At 35.7% G+C, this 14,590-nt stretch overlaps 1 protein-coding gene across 6 annotated transcripts in view; it reads left to right on the top strand.

Moving 5' to 3' along the window:
- PLCB4 (phospholipase C beta 4) overlaps positions 1-14,590 on the top strand; it is a 189,466-nt gene that overhangs the window by 22,832 nt on the left and 152,044 nt on the right. For all 6 annotated transcript variants that reach the window (XM_081321997.1, XM_081321998.1, XM_081321996.1 and 3 more), the window contains one exon: positions 9,736-9,792. The gene's annotated coding sequence lies outside the window, so the exon portion shown is untranslated. The remainder of the gene's footprint in view (positions 1-9,735; positions 9,793-14,590) is intronic.

Here is a 14,590-nt window from a genome sequence, read left to right as displayed (position 1 = left end):
ACAGGCATGAAACCTGTCTGGTTGACTTGGGCCACTCATCCTCAGCCCAGCCCACCTCACAGGGTTATTGTTGGGTAAAATAGAAGGAGGAAGGAGTGTCAGATATGTTCACAGCCTTAAGTTATTTATAATAATAATAAGGACAGGATAACAAATCTAAAAAAAGAATCTAAAAATTTAGCATTTAAAATATTTAAATTACAGCATTGAAAGAATGTATTTTGCTTCTGAAATTTGACTGAAATTTATGCTCAATTGCAGATAAGGGTCCATTTTTTTCCTTCAGATTAAGGGTATGTTTTGAAATACAAGTGATTTAAACTAATATCAATGCCTATGTATTTGTGTAATCAAATACTTACAGCATTATTATGGATGGTCACACAAATCAGCCAGATTTTAGATTGCTTTTGGCATTTTTATCCACCTATCAAGTCTTTTCCAAGGACCAAGGATAGGAAAATGTTGTTCTTGGATGATGTTAAAGGTGTTGTTGCAGGATGTAAGCTGTTCCAAGGAAAGCTGGGTTGTTGTTTTTTCCCAGTTGATTGATAGTGATTTTGTCAGTGCTGCTAGAGTTCAAGAAGTGCTCCAGATGTTTTGGAATTGCATCCAAGGCACCTATTGCTATTGTTCCTATTTTGGCTTACTTTAGCCACAGTTGTTCTACTTCTATTTGCAGGTCTTCGCGTTTTGTGATTTTCTCCAGTTCTTTCTCTTTCTCTTTTGTTCTACTGTCTCCAGGTCCACTATCCAGACTTTTTTTGTCTCTTACCAGCAGTTGTTAAGTCTGGAGTACTACGTAACAGGTGCTTTTTTACAGCAGGACAAAATAGCAACAATGGTGTACTGGAATATCCGCAAGAAATAACATTTGCGTGCAAACAAGAACTGCTGGGATCGCAAAATAGACAAAGTAATAGAAAATGAAGTGCTCTGGGACTTCATCATCATCATCTTCATCATCATCATCATTATCATTATTACTATTATTATTATTATTATTATTATTATTATTATTATTATTATTATTATTATTATTATTATTATTATTATTATTATTTTCTTTTGAAGAATCTTGAGCAAATGTTGGTAACACAGGATTAATTCAAGCTTTATCTAAAGCCTAAGAAGCCCAAATACCATTCTAATATTTATCTGGTTCTGAGCAAAGCTGTAATGTCTAATTGTGAAGTGAAATAATTCTAACTTCTAAATTAGTTTTCTCTTTGTGAAGTTTCTTACGCTCCAGTAATTACGGGGGGGGGGGGGAATTGCTGACTCATTTTATAATCTCTATTGTTAACTCTCAATACTTGAGAAACTTTTTCAGTTCCTTTTAAACTACTTTTCTGTTATTTGGTATTGACACATTTCAGTTAAATTCACTTTTCTTCAATCACTATGATGTTTGGGTGTGTTGTGTTCTAGATGTTGCTCATGCTTGTTTCTTGTGCTGACATAGTCATTCAGGAACACTAGACTAGTCTGGGACATCAATTCCATCTTTTTCATAAATTCCAATGCATCATTTTTGCCATCATGTCTTTTTAAATAATATATCTGGGCAATTTTATCATAGCTGTTTATTAGGTGGTCAACAATCTAATATTTCTCTTTGCATAATCTACATTTGCTAGTGTTTTTAGTTTCTTTATATTTCATTTGTCAGTAGTGCCAGTTCTTGTGCTGTAAATATTAATCTTTACATTTTATTCTTGATAGATCCAGTCTGAAGCCATTGCCAAGTTTTGTTACTATTTCCTTTAAAGCACAGAATATAAAGAGGCTTGTTATTTTATTTTTATCCTGCCTTTTATATATTTTAATCAACTTAAGGTGTCCCAACATGCCAATATTCCTGCCCATATTTTCCCCACAATTGTTTAGTTCTCTATTACATTGTTGATTTTGTCACATTCAAATATTTTTCCTTGCAGACATTTATTAATAACCCCTCATTTATGTATTCATTTAGATATATAATTTCATTCTCCACTGTTTGCTTCACTTGTAACAAACCATGACCACCAATTTTATTTGTTAAACTCTCTATATTACTTATTGAGTGTAGAGCATGATGTATTGTCATAATTTTTCAGATCTTGTCATCTAAAGCAATTAGTTTAGCTTGTGTACAATCAACAATATCTGCTCAATAGCATATTATAGGGCAGGGGTGTCAAACTCAATTTCATTGAGGGCCGCATCAGCATTGTGGTTGCCCTCAAGGGGCCGGGTGGGTATGGCCAGGGTGGGTGTGGCCTACTGGGTGGGCGTGGCTAGAGTGCATATGGCCTACTGGGTGGGCATGGCCAGCTCTACATCGTTCGCATCAAGGGTGCCTATGGGGGCCTGGGCAGGAGTGGGACAGATCTGAGGGTCTCTGGCAGCAGGAGGGTCTCTGGGCCAGGGCCAAGGCAGTGGGGGCCGTTCCCTCACTGTTTCCAGGATGGCTTCGCGGGCCACATGAAACCCTTGTGTGTGACATGTCTGTTATAGGGGAATCCCAAGTATTAATGTTTTTGACTGTGTTATCTCTACTCAGTTTGTTTTTAGACACTTTCTACCTCATTTTTTATATTTCAAGCTTGCCTTCTTTTTGATTTGAGTGTGCAAAATATGGTTTGCTTCTAAAATAGCCAATTATACCTTTCCTTCATTGCCAGTGCTTTGATTTGAGGGCGAATCAGTAAGTTTCATCTGAGTACTCAATTTTCCACTTTTAATGCCAGCATAGCAATTTATCGATTCCAAATTTCATCATTATGTCAACACTAAAGATTCAAACTGTATTTAAAAGTGTATTTCTAGAGATTATTTTGCATCTGGTTTCTAATCATCCATATGGAACAAATATGAAACTTTTGTCCTTGCTTGGTTGTTTCATGGTCCACTGGGATTTTATTCAAGCAGTGGAATAAGAGCTGTGTTAAAAAGGACTGAAAGCAAAAGGTCTTCTTGAAAATTCCTTTTCTAATTTTGATTTCTCCAAGTTTTTCTGAGTTTGGCATCTGTGCTGTTTTCCTATTTTCAACTGTATTATTTTAAAACGTTATATTTTAAAATTAATTCCAAAAATGCTCAAGCATGTCTTAATTCACCTAGGGAACAGTGAATTGAATCAGGTCAAGCTATCAATCAATGTTTGAATTTTTGAAATTCCCTTTTTGGTTTTTGTGTATATTTAATTGTTCAATTGTTTGTAGATATTACTGGCAATTACTTTTGTTAACAGCTTGAATATTGTAGGGTTGGATGAAAAATATTGGTGGTTTCTTTGGTTTTTGTCTTGCAGGATTGGAAAAGTTCCTTATGAATCCTTGCTGTAATGTTTGAAATGATTCACAAAACAAAAGTATAAAATGGATAAATATTTTAGCCCAAATCCTATATATATATTGTTGAATGTTTGAAATTGCCTATTTGTTGAAATTGTTTGATTGTCCTTTAATATTGTTCAATTTTCTTAGCAGTTGTCATCATTCTTTGTTATTCTTCCACAACTTAATCTTTTTTTCAATAATATTAGATATCAACAGAAAATTGGGAAACAAAAGAGAAAAATATAAGGAAAAAGGGGGATCAGGGGAAAAGCAAAATTGGGGTACAGAAAAAGGAAAGGAACATATAGAAAAGAGTACAGATATAAATATAAAATACATTAAATTGTATCATAATACATTGTACATCTAACAGTTCTAATCATCTAAAATTAAATTTTATTTCTTTTATTTTTTACAAAAAAGTGATTTTGAAGTAGAAACAAAGCAGTTAGTTTCACCAGTCCCTGCAATTTTTCCATGACTTCTGTACCATGTAGTCATTTTATTGTCTTTATTGTCTTGTTTTTTCAAACTTTTTTCAGTTTTTAAATATTGCAGGCTGTTGAACTTTATTTTCCAGTTTAATTTTCCACTTTTGCATCAGAAATTCACTGGTGGCTTGCTTTTAATTTATAATGTATTTCTATTGTTACTGCTTTTACGAGGCTGTATTTGAGATGATTAGTCTCTTATCATTTTTGTCACAATTGAGCAATCCAATTTGCATCATGCAAAATTTTATTTAAATGTTTTCTTTGAGTAGATTTTAAAGGAGATCATCTCACATTATTGTTGATCATCAAACAAATATAATTAGTTCATTGTTTCGAATAGAGTGTTCATCATTTTCATTGGCTGCATCCAAATGGATGTTTATGTTTATTTGTTCTTTTGTAGCTTTTGTGGCCCATTTTTATTTTTGTCAGTTTCAAATCTTGTTTGCGTGTTTTTAAAATTGTTGTTCCAATCCATTAAGACAAGTATCTGGAAATGCCTTGTTTCTGAGTATGAAACAACTCTGATGCGTGAGTTGTTATTCAGTGCTATTTGATTCCAGAAATTTTATTTTTCAAATTTCACACCTTGGAAACCATCATGCAGTGGGTTTGATTCACAATAACACTTCACAATTTCTTCTTGATTTTTATAGGTTATCCACATTTTTCAATGATTTCTTTCCAGGACCTTTGTGGTTTCTAGTCATGGTTGCTAAGAGAGGCAGCAAGCCCTGTGTCCAACTTCTCACTCAATACTGGGCACTGGAGCACTGTTTTTCCAAGTTTCACTATTCAGAATTATAATCATAATTGTACAGATTAAATACAGATAATCATCGACTTACAACAGTTTGTTTAGTGACTGTTCAAAGTTACAACAACACTGAAAAAAGTAACTTATGACTGTTTTTCACATTTATGAATGCTGAAGTATTGCTGTGGTCATATAATCAAAATTCAGACACTTGGCAACTGATTCATATTTATGATGGTTGCAGTGCCCTGGGGTCATGTGGTCAACTTTTGTGATCTGACAAATAAAGTCAGTGGGAAAGCCAGATTCACTTAACAGCCATGTCACTAACTTAACAGCTGCAGTGGTTCATTTGACAACTTTGGCAACAAAGGTCACAAAATGAGACAGAATTCACTTAACAAATCTCTTGCTTAGCAACAGAAATTTTAGGCTCAGTTGTGGTTGTAAGTTGAGGACTACCTGTAAATATGTATAAAATAAATAAATATTTTTATTTTAAAGAGAGATGTGATGAGCAGCTTCCATTTTGGTTGAATCCCATTATGTCCTAGGCCAGGGGTAGGCAACCTTGGCTCTTTTATGACTCGTGGACTTCAACTCCCAGAATTCCTGCACCAGCCATGTTGAAGTCCACGAGTCAGACTGTTGAAGTCCACGAGTCATAAAAGAACTAAGGTTGCCTACCCCTGGCCTAGGCCTATTTAGTCATGCTTGTTGCTATTCTTTTCTGTGTATATGTTATGTGCAATTGTATATGGATACTGTGGCTTTTGGCTTCCAGACCTAATCATAACTGAGGCTGATAAACTATGGGATTGGTGTGCTGATATACTCTGATGATTCATTTTGGTGATTGTGTTTAACTTTCTTTCCAAAATAAGTGCACTGTTTGAGATCATGAGCTTTGTGGAAGTTTGCATTTGACCTTGTTCGTATTGTGCAGTATAAACGTGCCTACATTGGAACATTGGCAAGAAAGCTGGTGATAATATTCCAAGCTATTGTATTTAGCATAATTATGTAAACAAGAACTGGTAGATCTTGGACACATTAAATCAAAAGCAGGGTCGGTGAAAATAATCCTGTGTGAGTGTGGGACTGAAGTGAAGTGTTAGCTTCTGTAATTTGAAATGCCATTCTTTCTGGCCCTCTGGTTGATACTCAATCCAGCATTTTTCATAGTTGATGGAGCTGGAGCTGGGTTTCTGCAGGTTATAATCTATCAGCATGTCAGGGAAAAGTCTTGCAGGCAACACCACAAGACAGAAAACAAGGTCCCATGGTTACTTAGGCACAACATGGAACTGCTTCCCGATCTCGTGGGCCTACGCTGCACTTTTGTGGCACATCTGGACATCTTCAAGCTAACAGATGGGGAAGCTGCTTCTGAGCCTGTCTTTGGGGTTTTGTGTAATTATTATTTTTAGCTCATGGTATTATTCTATCCTTCTAATATTGCTAGCTGTCTAATTATACTTTTTTTAAAAAACGGACTGAGGCATACCGGGTGCCCACAGAGAAAAGTGGAGCGCATGTGGGAATTGAGTTTAAAATGAAACCAACTCCCATTTTACGTTTCCAACATAAGTAACTATTCACAACGGTGGTGAGGTGCCACTCTACTTCCCAGTAATATTTTAGCTTGGGACGGGGAGTTTTTGCCTCTGTGCCACAAAAGTGCAGCGTAGGCCCATGAGATCGGGAAGCAGTTCCATGTTGTGCCTAAGTAACCATGGGACCTTGTTTTCTGTCTTGTGGTGTTGCCTGCAAGACTTCAGCCCAGTGCCATAAAAAAATAAGTGCTGCTTTTTCAGCTTAAGCAAAATGTAGATGTGGGTGTAGAATCTAGGACTGTACCGAAAAGCTACTACACAGTTCAATAGGAGAATTGCGTGTTCACGTTGCTTAAATGCAGATGCACTCCAGTAGAGCAGCAAAATGTTGTAACGGTTTGCTGGGTTTCTTTCCTGTTCTCAATCCAATAGAATAGAAAGACGTGTCTCTGTCCAATCTGACCCACTTTTATCTATTGATTTTATAACATACTGAATCTTGAGTGGGAGACATTCCGCAACAAGCTTCAAAAGCACCTTGCTAAATAAATGTTTCTTTTTTTGTGTGAAAAATATCATGTTGTCGTCTCTGCCTACTCCAAGCATTTGGATCCTCTCCTTCAAATGAAGGCTCCCTGCCAGATCACTGTGTGAATCTCAGAAGGCATATGAAGCAGTTGAGCGTTAATGTTCCTTTATTTTAAGTACCTTTTTAAACTCTTAAATTCTGCCCATCGATCATATTTTTTTGTTTTATTGTAGAACTGAGAAAGAATCAGAGAACATATTGTTTGTTATACCCCTGAATTGTGATAGAGATAGAGATGGGGGGGGGGAGAGAGAGGGAAGGGGGGAAAGGTGTGGGGAGAACGTCGACATGTGTTAAAATATAGTGAAATGAAACCTGGCTAGAGTTTGGATATGGGATATTGAATGTTGAAAATGAAGAAGAAGAAAACAGAAGAACTTTGCAAAAAAATACAGTAAAATTGTGCTTGTATGCTGGATAGATGTATGTATATATATATATATATATATATATATATATATATATATATATATATATATATATATATATATATATATATATATATATATATATATATATATATATATATATATATATATATATATATATATATATATATATATATATATATATATATATATATATATATATATATAATGTTTTCTGAGGTTTTCGCGGGTGTTTGTATGTGGATCTTTGGTCATTCGGGTTTTTCCCCCCACGTAGAATTGAAGGTGTAAAAGCAACGTTTCGACGTTGGAGCACACCTCCACCCACAGAACACACCCCCTCTGGCAGTTTAAAAAAGAGGAACAAACAGCCACTACCACATGCTTCTCCCAGAAGAAGGAAGCTGAAGCCACCAGCCTGAGGATGACGGATGGGATTCCGTCGAAACGTTGCTTTTACACCTTCAATTCTACGTGGGAAATATATATATATATATATATATATATATATATATATATATATATATATATATATATATATATATATATATATATATATATATATATATATATATATATATATATATATATATATATATATATACACATATATATATATATATATATATATATATATATATATATATATATATGTGTGTGTGTGTGTGTGTGTGTGTGTGTGTGTGTGTAAATTGCTAACAAATTAATTCTTAATTCTTTGTTAGCAATTTACACAAATATATGAGCTGTCACCGGTGTGACTACTGCCTGTTCGATGGCCTTCATGATAGGCTGAAACAGGAAATAAAGATTTGTCCCATGTTTGGGGCCTAGCAAGGTAATCTAAATAGTTAACAAGCATTTGACATATAGTACAAAACTCAATAAAAACTTATCCCCCTGGCCACAACAATCAAATTATTGGCCCTACAGCAATACCTGATGTGTGGCAAGGGTGTATTGTAGCCCTCCTGTTTATTAACTTGTATGTAAACTCAGTTAATCCAAGCCTTCTCTCTTTCTGTTCACAGGAGAAACTACTATTATCAGAAAAATATTTTCACAACATTATCATAAAATTTATTGTTGGCAAATTGAAATAATATTGAGTCAGTACACATTTACAAACACCTTGGAGTGTTATTTTAGGCTGCACTATCAGGGAGAGAACATTTTTATATCCAGCAGATATTGCTCAGTGTAGTTCTTCTCGAGTTTCTTCTATTCAAAAGGCTTTTCCTTTGTCACTGCAACTGTGCTGTCAAGATCTTCTCTCAGCTTCTCTGTGCTGTAGTACCTAAGTCTGTACTTTTAGAAATCTTGCCATTCTTGAACCCATTCACTCTAAAATGGAGCTATTCTTGGCCATCCCAGGGTGTTTTAATGCTGCTCTGTTTAAGTCTCCATGGAGCTTGGTATTATCATTTTAATGTATGGTTAGAGTTAACACTTTTTCCCCAGTGAGCCTAGCTCCAATGGTTCTCACATCAACTCAATCTGAATAAAAAAATGTTATTGGCAAGTTTCCATCTCTAGGACTCTCAATGAAAAGCCTTTTTCCATTTGCTTTGAAAATCCCCGAAGTTTCCTTAAACTGCCTGTTTGGGATGTTGATGCTCAAATCGATCTTCAAATGAACATCAATTGATGTTCAAATCAATCAGCCTTACTGCGCTTGTGGAGTCTTTCCAAGTGGGTATATAGCAGAATTTTTTTTTTCACCTGCTGCAGTTCTGGAATTTTGCCAGGACTTCATTTTGGCAGGCTGGATTCATTGCCTTCTGCCATCTACAAAAATATTCCCCATCTTTTTATATGTGTGGATGGCTGAGTAGAATTCCTGAGGCATGTGCTCTTTTGTTTCTATCTCTATAAGGACCTACCCTATCATGAAGAAATTACCTGACAAAGAACATGCCTTCTATTGATTGCTCCTCATGCGTGACCATTGTTTGCATACATCTTGTTTGTCTAATTCTAGACCTTTATTTTCACAATCCACCTCATTTTGGATGCAAAAGTTTGTAAAAAAAATTGCTTTAATTTTAGCTCTCTATATTTTCATTTTTACCTCTTCTATCTTGCATCTGACTGTTGGACTTTTGGCCTCAATAAAGGTTTGATATGCTTCCATTTGCTTGTATGCTGTTTCTCTGCCTTTCCACTAGCTTTAACTATTTAAAATCATGCCTCTTTTGATTCTCAGATCTGTAGGGAATGATGCAAAACGTTGATGCTTTAATCCAAATCCAGAATTTGGATTTTAGACCTTAAATGTACTAAAAACTTCATAATCTGTAATTCTTTTGATTAGAAGAATTATTTTTCCCTTTTATTATATTATGGTAAAACTTAATGTACTACACCATTTTTATGTCATATTTGTACAGTATTAATTAAAATCATAGACATATTGTTTAAATAACTTAAGAGTATTAATTAGAAAAAAAGACTGTGAATATGTGCTTAATTATTATAGTGATTAAAATTTGGATTGTGCTTTTGGCTATAACTTGGTATCATTAACTGGGATATGCCATTAGCATTATTTGAATTATCTATTATTGGACATTAATTTATTCTGAAATGTTGCTAAGGTCAATTATGTTTTGTTTGTTTTGTAGAGATAAGAGCAGTTCTTCATATGCAAATGTTTTGAAGATGTGGCCTTGAGAATACAGGTAGGTATATACACTTTACTTTTTATGTCCATATGGTCATTTAATTCCAAAAAGAAATGTGGAACTTTTAAGGTCTTCTGGGCCTTGTGGTCTCTTTGCTGCAAAAGTAATGGATTAAGTCAATAGCTGAATTACATTCTAGAAGATTTCTGTACTGCTACAGTAATGCTTCATTTATATGAATTTAGTGTGATTAGCATGAGCCTTATAAATAATGCAGCCTATCAGGGTGCAGAAGTGTGATAAAAACTTCTTGGTTTTGCTGTTTTCTGATGCCAAAAAAAGTGAATGTCAAATATGAAACAATACAAGGTACTGGACTGTGCTTTTTGCGGATATTAATGGTGGTCAAGGGTGGGGGGGAATGATAGCATATGCATATCGGTGTCGCAGTGTAATTGATACAACTTACTTAGATATTATGATGCAAATGCATAATTGTGTACGGGTAGTCCTCGAATTAATGACCACAATTGAGCCCAACGTTCCTGTTCTTAAGTGAGGCATTTGTTAAGTGAATTTTGCCCCATTTTACGTTTTTTTCTTGCCACAGTTATTGAGTGAATCACTGCAGTTGGTCAGTTAGTAACTCAGTTGTTAAGTGAATCTGGCTTCCCCATTTACTTTGCTTGTCAGAAGGTTGCATAAGGTGATCACGTGACCTTGGGGCACAGCAACGGTCATAAATATGAACCAGTTGCCAAGCATCTGAATTTTGATCACATGATTATGGGGATGCTGCATAGGTCATAACTGAAAAACAGTCATAAGTCACATTTTTCAATGCCATTGTAACTTTGGTCACTAAACAAACTGTTGTAAGTCGAGGATTACCTGTATTTACAGAATGATGTATGAATATCCTTCAGTTTTGTTTCAGTTTAGTTCAATGTTTTCAAAGCTGTTTTAGAAGAACATTTTTTTCATTGTTCCATATAAGAAACAATACAGCCTTCCTTGAGGTAGCCTTTGGAACAGTACATTAAGTCCACCATCCTCACAGAGCAGAAAGAAATAATTGTTACATTATGACATGTCCCCTTTTATGAAGTTTTATCTGATTTCCTCCCCACTCTTGTGGGGGAGACTTTATCTCTGTTTATGTAATATATATCCTATATTGTTCTATTGTGGTGTTGGTACTATCAGAAGGCAGTAAAATTATCTCTAAATAATAGTAAATATAACTCCTGCTAGTTCTTCAGCTGTTGGCCCTATTTACAGAAATGAATGGCAAGCCTGAAATAGTTCTAACATGCAGCTACTCACCGTGGGAGCCAACAAAATATGAAGAATAAGTCTGTCATACACCCATAAATATATTTTAAATTTGAGAAACAGTTCAGTGTAAAGGAATAGAAAATCTCTATAAATATATGAACTAAAATTAGATGTGTTGGAGGAAGCACAGGGGTGTTCATGGGCCTCGGCTTACATTTTTAGGTCATCTCTAGGCCCCTTGATAAAAATACATATGGTGTGATAAAACCTAACAGGTTGTTTTGACAAGCGAAAAATGACTAGTGGAAATTCTTCTTAAAAGTTACCATATTTCTCATTCTTCTGCACTCTTGCATTCTGCCAAGATGGAGCTGTACCTGCCTTGTCTCTGCCTGGCACTTGGAAGTTCTCATACAACTATGGAATATATGTTACATCAAAGAAATATGCTTAGCTGGCAATCATCAATGCAGTGGACTTTTTAAATTTTAATTAGGTAGGCCAAGTTGGGGGTTTGGCTCTTTCATCTTATCATACAACTCATCTCTACTCTATAACTATAATCCGAAGCTTCTTATGAAAGCCATGCTTTCCTAATTTTTACAATTGTCTTTCCTTTAAAAAAATCTTCCTTCTTTCCCCACGTTTTACTTCTCTTTGTGTTTTTATATAAACTACCGGTATTCCTCCCTGAACAGATTATCCTCATCTCAAAATAATTGCTACTTGCTAATTTTGCATGTTTCTAATTGGCGAGATTGCTTTTGGAATAAATTTTTATTGTCTCACTTTTAAAAGTATTTTTGTATTTTATAGTAACATTTGGCCTTAATTTATTCATGGCCTACACCATTTTGTAAACAAGCCTCTTATTAACAAATCGATAAGTTTTAAAAGTTAATTAACCAGTCATATTATTATTTTTAATTTATGTCATTCAATGTTTATGCCTGCAAATTATAAATCCTTTATGAGGCCCTATCAGTTTTGGCAATGTGGTCTTGGATAAGCCATTAAAAGGTAGCTGTGACCCTCAATTCAATAAAAGTTTCATATGTTTGAGTTACATTGTCTTTTACATATAAAAAAAAAGGATTAGTGAACACTGCTAGCTTGAAGAGAAGCAAAAACTGTATTGAAAGAATGAGAAGATTGTTGAAGAGAGTGTCTATGGAGATTCTCAATCATCCAGGTCATGGTTGTCCCAAAGGTGCTTTTTCCAAAAGGCAACTGGGCTTTCTTGTTTTTTTTTCCTTTGAAAACATTTCTGAAGTTAACTGAAGAAGCTTCTTGTATGAGAAGTGAAATGTTTTCAAAGGAAAAAAACAAGAAAGTCCACTTGCCTTTTGGAAAAAGCGCCTTTGGGACATTAAGACACTGTGAATCCTTACTCTCCTGCGGTTGCAAAGACCTACTTCTTCATAGAAATGGAGCCAGATAGGACAGCATTAGCGTGAGAAACTCCTGCCCAATCTTCTCCATTAGGTCATTTCAGTATGAGATTACAGTGAGCAGTTCTCCAGTTCAGAGTAGAATAGATGAGAAGAGAGGTTCAGCATCTATGTCAGAATCTCAGGGGCCAGAATTTCTCTTTCAAGCAGGCAGCATCAGCATGAGGTCATAATGGCTGGATTTCTTCTTTCTGTTCCAAATGGACAACATTACCTTAGATGGCATTATTCCCTGCAAGGCACTGTAATAAATGGGTTAGGTATGTTCCTGTGTCTCCCCATGGTAGATAGAAAGTATTCAATGGGTGCAGTATCTTTTATAGAACTTGCACAGTTAATGGTAGAATATGGGCACAGTCTTTCAACTGAAATGAACACTAACATGAGTTCAGAGAAGCAGTGGATGACAGAATGGAAGAGAGAAGTTAGCTTTTACAGGGATCCTACAGAATCACAAGGTGGGCAGTCATTGAAAGAAACAGACACTATAGAGGTGGCTTAATTCTTGAATTTGAGGGGAAAAGATAAAGGGAGATTTAAACAAAATCTGCAAAGTCCTTCTTTCTGCCCGATGCCTATAAATGTTACTTCCTTCCCTCAGCCTTATAAACCTCAGTGCTCTGCGATTACGGCCCTTCTGGTTATCTCTGCACAGAAATAGGAGAATTAAACTAACATCCTTTTGGGTGTTGCTGCTTTTTGGGTACTGGTTACAAAACTGATCAAATGAGTACCTACAGCATTTGCTTTCTTTCCTTTTTGTTCCTAACCTCTAGAGCAGAGGAACCTGGCTGGCAATTTTTACTTAATTTACTTTGATTTAAGTTTGAATTATAATGAAATCAAATCTGAGTTTTTCCCTCTGGCTTTTCCACCTCTTTTTCTCAGTTTCACCATTATTTACAACGCCAGCATAGTGTTTCAAATGCAAACTTCGTTCATCCATCTGCCACCAGTTTTTGTGCTATGGACTGAGGTCATAGATTCAAGGTTTTGGTTATGATCTTCAAGTCCTTACATGGCATGGGTCCGAGGTACCTCGAGGACCACCTGCTGCCGGCGTCAACTCCCCTCCGCCCTGTGCGTTCCCACAGAGAGGGCCTCCTCAGGGTGCCTCCGGTCAGGGAATGTCGACTGGTGGCCCCCAGGGGGAGGGCCTTCTCTGTGGGAGCTCCGGCGCTATGGAACCAACTGCCGGTTGAGCTCCGGATGGCATCGGACCTTCGCTCCTTCCGGCGCGGTCTGAAGACCCATTTATTTGAACAAGCTGGCCTGGCCTGATGGGGAACGTTAGGGTTTTTAATGGGTCTTTTATTGTTATTGTAATTTTTAATTGGGCACTTGTTTAATTGCTTTTTAATTTTTGTATTGTTATTTATATATGCCCTGTTAACCGCCCTGAGTCCTTCGGGAGAAGGGCGGTATACAAATTTAATAAAAGTAAAGTAAAGTAATACAGGACTAAAGATGATTATTTATTTGACCAGGGAAATCTCTGCACCATAAGCACTTTTCTCTGCAGCGCTGTGTATTTCTTTTTATTTTGATTCATATAAGCAAAGAGACCACAAATTGTCACCCAAGGGTGGTTGAATATGTTTCATTACGGAGATAAAGCAAATACTTGTGAAGAATTAGATTGAACCAGTACATTATGTGATAAAAACATTGAAGACGTTGATATAATCAAGAAGCCGATATAACAGGAATCAAAGCGAGGTTGGAAGAAAAGGGAATAAAACGTGCATCACTCTTATACAGTGGTTAGAAAAGCATGAACCGAATGAATGAATGAATGAAAGAATGAAAGAATGAACCGAAAAATAAAAAATAAACCTTGTCTTTATTTTTTTTAATTTCAAAGCAATGATCATAAAGAACTTATTCTCAGTGGGATTATTATAAAATGATATATTGTCCTTCACAAAACTGTCATATTTCTTAACAATTCCAATTTTTGGAAAATCTTTTCTATAAATGTACAAAGCAGTAGTAATAAACACTGTTAATGCTTGAGTTCTGCTGGAATCCTATTTGGGAAATAAGAGAGGGAGAGGGGGAGGGAAGAGAGAGAGAGGAGAGAGAGAGAGAGAGAGAGAGAGAGAGAGAGAGAGAGGGAGGGAGGG

The sequence above is a fragment of the Vipera berus genome (assembly GCF_964194415.1).
Source record: "Vipera berus genome assembly, chromosome: 1".
In the NCBI taxonomy this organism is placed as follows: domain Eukaryota; kingdom Metazoa; phylum Chordata; class Lepidosauria; order Squamata; family Viperidae; genus Vipera; species Vipera berus.
The sequence above is the reverse complement of the archived record's forward strand: the minus strand, read 5'-3'. Positions and strand labels throughout refer to the sequence as shown.